The following is a 9451-nucleotide window of genomic DNA, read 5'->3' as shown; positions in this document are numbered from 1 at the left end:
TGAAGTTAACATTTCTAATGGTCTTTTAGAAAATTACAGAGCTATTATTCACAGTAACCCCAATAAACAATCTGTCTTTATATGAAGGCAGTGACGGTTAGGAGTTGGGTTTATGAGTTCAAATCCCAGCACTCCCAAGCTGCCAATGTTAGGTCCATGAGCAAGACCCTTAATCTTCAACTGTTCAGTTGTATCCTGTCTCAATTTTAAGTCACTTTGGATAAAAAGCATCAGTCAAATGAATACATGTACTCTACATATGATAGGTTGTCCATTGTAATGAAAACAGTATGGAGAATTTCAAAAAAGAAATCCCAACATATAAAAATGCAAACGCACTAGTGTCTGTGTCATTTAAACCAATAACTATAATTTATTTTCTACTAATTAGTTTTTCATAAAAGCTCCACTAATGCAAAATTCACAGCATAACTTACCTGTAGAGTCTGACAAAACTACATGCGTGAATAAATATCCCCTTTTATCAATGTGACAGTGTCATATTAGTGCAGATTTACTTTCATATGCCCAAGAGGGATAGTCAGGCTTCTTACCATCAGACATGGTCAGGTCCCACCTGACATCGATGGTAATACACATGGGGATGAGCTTTCCTTCAGGGGACAATGGGGTTTTCTGTCCCTTTGAATAACAGTCCAGACTTGCCATCATGGTCTCATATCATACACTCCACACCTGCTCTTCTCTTCCTTACAAATACAATATTTACCTCCATACATGTTAACAAACACTTATGATTTGCCTATGGCTAGGATTTTGACCCTGCTGGGTTTCTGTGGGATCTTCCACCGCCAGGTCTGTTTATTTATGTGGAAACCTCTCCATTCTCACACCAACTTAGACTAAACAGTGCTGACTGCTTTTCATTTTGGATTAAGTATTGTAGGCTTTAAAGTAGTGCCAGGATTATCCAATACAGGTATAAATCATTCTGAATGTTTCTCAAAGTATTTTCAGTAGCACTTTATAAACATACACACATACTTAAACCATTAATATGCAATGATTTTGTATTCCTACGATTTAAACAAATTAAACCTCAAAACCTCTCATGGAGAAAATGTTTATATTTTTTTCTGTGAGGCCTCAAAGCCAGTTCTTGAGGGTTGGTTGGCAAAGAGATGAATACTCCAGTGTAGGGTGTGTAGGGTGTTCATACGCACTTCATTGAATAGAAGCTGCATAACAAACACAGTGAGGCATTACCCTTTATAGAGGAAATTACATTCCTGTCCTGTTACTTTGCCCAGCAACCCTGCTGCTCCTTTTCCTCAGTACAGGAGAGGCGTCAGACAAGGACAGTGTGTCTTGTTATCCCACACAGCACTGGATTTTGTCCCAAACCAGCTTGAATAGGATTGTGTAAAGAGCAATCCTTTGAGTGGCAGGAAATGTGCAGGGAAAGAGTGCTGGAGCAATAAGGCCTACAAAGCCTTCATCAGAGGGACAGAGACATTCATCTTTAATTAAAGTTAGTCTTCAAGGTACAGTAAAGGAGAGTCCTTTAGAAGAATAATCAACAAAAGAAGCAAAAACTATTTTCAACTAACCCAAACTGTCATTTGATGTTCTGCATTTTCTTTAGATTTGCACTGGGGAAAGTAATGGAAATCTACGTCACTCTTTTTTTTTTTTTTGTCATAAACATCCTTTACTAGCTTCAGATGTCATTGTTACAATACACAGTCTATTTTTTTTAAAGCATTTGTAAAATAACAGGAATAATGTGCATTTACTGTTAGAAGGCTTGTCCAAAATGGCTGCCCCATAATGTTACAACAATCAGCTGGGTTAGGGTTTATTCATTTTTATAGGTTGCACTAAATCATATTGTGCCCTTAAACCATACCAGCAAGTCTGTGTGACATCACTGAAGAACTGGATGCTGTTTAATGTACATTACATTACAGGCATTTAGAAGAAGAAGAAGAAGAAGAAGAAGAAGAAGCCTTTATTTGCCACATGCACACTCAAGCACAGTGAAATTCGTCCTCTGCATTTAACCCATCTGAAGTAGTGAACACATGCATGCACACACACACACACCCAGAGCAGTGGGCAGCCATGCTACAGCACCTGGGGAGCAGTCTGGGGTTAGGTGCCTTGCTCAAGGCTGCCCCATGTTAACCTAACCGCATGTCTTTGAACTGTGGGGGAAAACGGAGCACCCGGAGGAAACCCACACAGACACGGGGAGAACATGCAAACTCCACACAAAAAGGCCCCTGTCGGCCACTGGGCTCAAACCCAGAACCTTCTTGCTGTGCGGCGACAGTGCTAACCACTACACCACCGTGCCATTTAGCAGACGCTCTTATCCAGAGTGACATACAACATACCCAGAGTAGCATGGGGGGCAGTTGGGGTTAGGTACCTTGCTCAAGGGCACTTCAGCCATTCCTGCTGGTCCAGGGAATCGAACTGGGGACCTTTTGGTCCCAAAGCTGCTTCTCTAACTTATAAATCATGGCATCCTCTGTACATATTTACAGAAAGATTTTTAGACAGATAGACATCCACTGCTAATTAGCTGGATTAACCTTATAGCTGACAGATTACATTTGGAGTAAATGGATATTTGTGGACATATGACTTTTCACAAATGTATTACTGTAATGAGTGTTCACGAAGCATTATTCTGTTTTATCTCTGTTGATTTGTGTTACTGTGTATCTACACACACTCATTCACGTCTAGGGGTAATTTCCATAGCGAATCAGCTACCAACATGTTTGTGGAAGGTGGAAAAAAACCAGGCAACCCCGTAAGAAATTTATGTGGGCACTGAGAGAACATGCAAAACTCTCCACAGACAGTAGCCTGAGCTCAGGATCGAACCACAGATACTGTAGCTATGGCTCACCATGCCACCATATTGTAATTCCTTTTGGGAAAATTAATATCTCATCTTGTCTCATTATCTCTAGCCGCTTTATCCTGTTCTACAGGGTCGCAGGCAAGCTGGAGCCTATCCCAGCTGACTATGGGCGAAAGGCGGGGTACACCCTGGACAAGTTGCCAAGTCATCACAGGGCTGACACATAGACACAGGCAACCACTCACACTCATATTCACATCTACGGTCAATTTAGAGTCACCAGTTAACCTAACCTGCATGTCTTTGGACTGTGGGGGAAACCGGAGCACCCGGAGGAAACCCACGCAGACACGGGGAGAACATGCAAACTCCGCACAGAAAGGCCCTCGCCGGCCACGAGGCTCGAACCCAGCACCTTCTTGCTCTGAGGCGACAGCACTAACCACTACACCACTGTGCCGCCCCAGAAAATTTATATGAATTATATAATTTATTCTCTTCAATTGTTCTCTGCCTGACTGTTTAACACTATGTTTTGAGATCTTCCTGGCATGTTGACTTCATATTCTCTGAGAAGATCACATTCAGCAGACTGCTGTTTTGTGCAGCATGGAATTCTGGGAGATAATGCACATGATCTATGAATTCTCTTCACTGTCATACCCTGGTACACTATTGTTCTCAAATTATAGCTAGGGCAGCCGGACGGCATGATAATCCAGGGACTGATGAGCCTTTGTGTGGGCTCTGCTACCATGTGTTGTTTGTGTATATGTATGTGACAAAGAGAGTGTGTATAGAGCAGAATGTTACACAGATATTTCTGTGCAACATTGTGCAGTAATTAAACTGTGTTCACATACATACACTTATATATTCAAATCAGTGTGCCTCAGTGTGTATGGAAAATACACAATATATAGCTGAACAGGATGTGTGTACGAGTTGCATATGACTGTCGGGTATTTAGTAGTAGTAGTAGTAAGTCAACGCAACTGGATTTGCTGTATAATTCAAGCGGTATCAGTTCGGCTGTGCGATAGTAAATTCCACAGTGTTTAAATCTCTTTATGTGATTCACACTGATGACTTTGTGAAACTCTAAGGCTATTGTTTACTGAATGTGGCTATGTCCTATATCACGTCACATCTATAGAATACATCTATATAACAAACGAGCTGGATGGAAACATAGAAATTGGTTTTGTTTTGCATGGAGGATATGAAATTGAATGATCATTTTGGGAAACCATTAAGACCAAACTGTCATCTGCATAAAAAGCAGGAAGAAGCTGTAGATGGAAATTACGCATGGGGATGGGGGTCAATAATGTAACAGTGGTCTTCTTCTTCTTCTTTTGGCTGCTCCCGATTAGGGGTCGCCACAGCAGATCTTTCGTCTCCATCGCTCCCCGTCTTCAGCATCCTTCTCTACCACACCTGCCACTTTCATGTCCTCTCTCACCACATCCATGTATCTCCTCTTTGGCCTTCCTTGTTTTCGTTTGCCTGGCAGCTCCATCCTCAACATTCTCCTTCCAACATTCTCTGCATCTCTTCTCAGGATGTGCCCATGCCATCTCAGTCTCATCTCTCTTAGCTTAATTCCCAAGCTCTCCACATGTGCTGTCCCTCTGATGTGCTCGTTCCTTATCCTGTCCAACCTTGTCACTCCCATCGCAAACCTTAACATCTTCAACTCCGCCACCTCCAACTTTGCCTCCTGTCTCTTCGTTAAGGGTACGGTCTCCAGTCCATACATCACAGCTGGTCTCCCTACTGTCTTATACATCTTACCTTTCACTTTTGCTGGGACTTTCCGATCACAAATGACTCCCGAAATCCTTCTCCAACTGCTCCACCCTGCCTGCACTCTCTTTCTCACCTCACTATCGCAGCCCCCATTTTCCTGCACAGTTGACCCCAGGTACTTGAATTCACAATGTAACAGTGGTAAGCTGGCTTACTTGGTATCACCCATCTAGGAGAGCGCAAAGACATTGCTTTTGTTGTGTCCCAAACAAGCCTCATGTAGCATCGCTACAAAGCCATCTTACGGGTCTTGTTTCCCATCAGTATGATGGTGTTGTCAGGTGGAAGGAAAAGTGTTAATTTTAGGTCCAGCTAAAGATACAAAGAACATTTAGCAAGCTGGGAGGTGACTATCAATTCAAGTCAAAGTCCCTCTCACGCCAGAATCTGGTCTTCCCAGACAGTCTCCTGTCCCAGTACTAACCAACTCTTTAAGGCATATGGGTGTGGCACCGATCTCCGTTTCGATAGCCCTCGGCCTCTCACCTATACAGTTAGGGTTACAGTGGGGGGGCTAGTCCTCTGGTAACCACGAGAGTTTGACTTCCCCACTTGCATCTGTACTGCAGCGTGCCTTGCCAGACGGTAGTAGGTACCATTTTTATGATGGTCTTTGGTTTGACCCAACCACAAGTAGAACTCGCGATCTCCCGGTCGAGAGGCGGACATGCTAACCACTCGCGGTGGGAGGTGACTGTATGAAGTCTAAAATCCCAGCTTATAATCAAGTAATTTAGTTAGTGAGTCAGTTATTCTAAAGCATGCTATTCAACCTTTAAGAATTATTCAGTAAATAAAGTGAAACTAATAGAGAAGGTCTACACTTAGGAGAATTTAAAAAAAAAGTGAGCCAGAACCGCTGACAAGTACTGCGAATTTGTCATGGAAACTTGCTCACCAAAGAAAATCAAACGCCAAGGAGTTGCAGAAAAATAGACTTTTATTAAATCAGTTCACAAAAGCTGAGTCAGTCTGCAGAGTGAGCTCTCACTCTTCAACCTCATGGTTTCTTATTGTATATAATTATACATGTCATAGTTTATGCCTTTTTTTGTGATAATGCCAGTTATCTCACTTGTTAATGTCTCACCATACCTCACCAGATTTGAACATTTTCTATTGAGCAGTACATCCCATATTTTCATACTTTGTATCCATCAATATTTCCAAATGTTCCAGTAAATGAATACATGATTCAGAAAGACATGCAAAACCAACACATCCATTCATTATCTGTAGCCACTTATCCTGTGCAGGGTCACAGGCAAGCTGGAGCCTATCCCAGCTGACTACACTTGCAGTATACGTTGAGGTGTTAACTTCCGTGGATGACCTAGACGTCTCTGTGAGATGGTTGCAGTTCCAGCTTTCTTAAAATTTTGTACCACTTTTGCTACAGTATTCTGATTGATAAGTAAACTTTGCTTATCTTCTTGTAGGCTTCACCTTTGTGGTGTAAAGAAATTATTTTCTTTGGGGAATTCTGAAGAAACAAGTTGAGCATCACTCTCCATCCAGCATCCAGTCACTAAAAGAGGTCATTGTTGAAGAACGGAAAAAGATTGATGTTGCAAAATGTCGCCAACTTGTTCATTCCATGCCTAGAAGACTTGGTGCCGTCATTAAAAATCATGGAGGCCATACAAAGTACTAGATGTAGTAGTTTTTGTTGTGGGGTGTACTCATTTTTGCACCACCCTAATTTGAGTAAAACTGAAAAATGTGTAATCTAAGTTATATTATTAACCTTACTTTCACGTTATAAGTTAAACAGATGTTATATTAAACTTTGTCTTTTCAACATTTTGGAAATTGTTTGTGTTCATTGAGATATTGTTTAAAATGTTACTTTTCAAAGGGGGTGTACTCATTTACGCTGAGCACTGTATATACTACTCTGTGTTGAATAAAACATATAGAGTGACTTTATACTGACAATTTCATGAATTAAGATTAATTCCTATAATTGGACGATTCATAATTAACTTACAATGCAGTATGAAGTCAGTAAAGAGTACACGTTCTGGAGAAACTAGATTTTATTGATTTGATTTTACTTACCAGTAATGTCTGAAACAGTCTGATGTTGTGTAATGACAGATAAGGCTTAAATGAACACACTGATTCATTTCAATTGAATTGTTTTTGCACTTTTAACAATAAACAGCAGCTTTACAGAATCCAGGTGTACAACCTCGATTCCAAAAAAGTTGGGACAAAGTACAAATTGTAAATAAAAACGGAATGCAGTGATGTGGAAGTTTCAAAATTCCATATTTTATTCAGAATAGAACATAGATGACATATCAAATGTTTAAACTGAGAAAATGTATCATTTAAAGAGAAAAATTAGGTGATTTTAAATTTCATGACAACAACACATCTCAAAAAAGTTGGGACAAGGCCATGTTTACCACTGTGAGACATCCCCTTTTCTCTTTACAACAATCTGTAAATGTCTGGGGACTGAGGAGACAAGTTGCTCAAGTTTAGGGATAGGAATGTTAACCCATTCTTGTCTAATGTAGGATTCTAGTTGCTCAACTGTCTTAGGTCTTTTTTGTCGTATCTTCCATTTTATGATGCGGCAAATGTTTTCTATGGGTGAAAGATCTGGACTGCAGGCTGGCCAGTTCAGTACCCGGACCCTTCTTCTATGCAGCCATGATGCTGTAATTGATGCAGTATGTGGTTTGGCATTATGTTGGAAAATGCAAGGTCTTCCCTGAAAGAGACGTCGTCTGGATGGGAGCATATGTTGCTCTAGAACCTGGATATACCTTTCAGCATTGATGGTGTCTTTCCAGATATGTAAGCTGCCCATGCCACACGCACTAATGCAACCCCATACCATCAGAAATGCAGGCTTCTGAACTGAGAGCTGATAACAACTTAGGTCGTCCTTCTCCTCTTTAGTCCAAATGACATGGCGTCCCTGATTTCCATAAAGAATTTCAAATTTTGATTCGTCTGACCACAGAACAGTTTTCCATTTTGCCACAGTCCGTTTTAAATGAGCCTTGGCCCAGAGAAGACGTCTGCACTTCTGGATCATGTTTAGATACGGCTTCTTCTTTGAACTATAGAGTTTTAGCTGGCAACGGCAGATGGCACGGTGAATTGTGTTCACAGATAATGTTCTCTGGAAATATTCCTGAGCCCATTTTGTGATTTCCAATACAGAAGCATGCCTGTATGTGATGCAGTGCCGTCTAAGGGCCCAAAGATCACGGCCACCCAGTATGGTTTTCCGGCCTTGACCCTTACGCACAGAGATTCTTCCAGATTCTCTGAATCTTTTGATGATATGCACTGTAGATGATGATATGGGTGGCACGGCGGTGTAGTGGTTAGCGCTGTCGCCTCACAGCAAGAAGGTCCTGGGTTCGAGCCCCGGGGCTGGCGAGGGCCTTTCTGTGTGGAGTTTGCATGTTCTCCCTGTGTCCGCGTGGGTTTCCTCCGGGTGCTCCGGTTTCCCCCACAGTCCAAAGACATGCAGGTTAGGTTAACTGGTGACTCTAAATTGACCGTAGGTGTGAGTGTGAATGGTTGTTTGTGTCAGCCCTGTGATGACCTGGCGACTTGTCCAGGGTGTACCCCGCCTTTCGCCTGTAGTCAGCTGGGATAGGCTCCAGCTTGCCTGCGACCCTGTAGAAGGATAAAGTGGCTAGAGATGATGATATGTTCAAACTCTTTGCAATTTTACACTGTCGAACTCCTTTCTGATATTGCTCCACTATTTGTCGGTGCAGAATTAGGGGGATTGGTGATCCTCTTCCCATCTTTACTTCTGAGAGCTGCTGCCACTCCAAGATGCTCTTTTTATACCCAGTCATGTTAATGACCTATTCCCAATTGACCTAATGAGTTGCAATTTGGTCCTCCAGCTGTTCCTTTTTTGTACCTTTAACTTTTCCAGCCTCTTATTGCCCCTGTCCCAACTTTTTTGAGATGTGTTGCTGTCATGAAATTTCAAATGAGCCAATATTTGGCATGAAATTTCAAAATGTCTCACTTTCGACATTTGATATGTTGTCTATGTTCTATTGTGAATACAATATCAGTTTTTGAGATTTGTAAATTATTGCATTCAGTTTTTTTTTACAATTTGTACTTTGTCCCAACTTTTTTGGAATCGGGGTTGTAGATGTAGATTTAGAAGAAAGGAACTAGGAAAATACCCAAATCGACAAGGAAAGATGGAACCTTGAAAGGAATCAGACTCAAAAGGGAATCCATCCTCTTCTGGGTGACACCAGGTAGTAGGATTATAAATTCTTCCTCTAAAATCTAAAGTCAAATAGGATTTTCAGTATGGGCCTCATGGTCTTTATGATTACAGCAGCAGTTCTTGGATACAAGTCAATAATAATTTGGATTTATCCACAGAAGAAAGGGTGACACTTGGACATGAACTATTTTTAGGAAGTGCAAGTCTTTAGAGTATCCACGTTGGACCATCAACAAGTACAGAACATGTCCTAGAAGTTATTCTTGATTTAAGGATATTGCACCAATATGAAGGCATGTCAGACTTTTATCACGTTAATTATGGCATGAACACATCCACCCTGTCCTATTCCTGTGTGTATGACAATACTACTGTACATTTCAATGATAAAATCCTATTAGCTATTCAGCAGATGGGCCAAGCACCACAATGAGACAGTAACACTTCTCACAGCTGGCACGGACAGAGCGCACTAACCCGGCATCTGTGGAACAAAACAGGAATTATGTCCCGAACAATAGAAAATGTATGTATCAAAACTAATAAATAAATGCCAAGCACCAGGCTGC

This window comes from Neoarius graeffei, chromosome 2 (genome assembly GCF_027579695.1).
Source record: "Neoarius graeffei isolate fNeoGra1 chromosome 2, fNeoGra1.pri, whole genome shotgun sequence".
Classification (NCBI taxonomy): domain Eukaryota; kingdom Metazoa; phylum Chordata; class Actinopteri; order Siluriformes; family Ariidae; genus Neoarius; species Neoarius graeffei.
Note: the sequence above shows the minus strand (reverse complement) of the source record.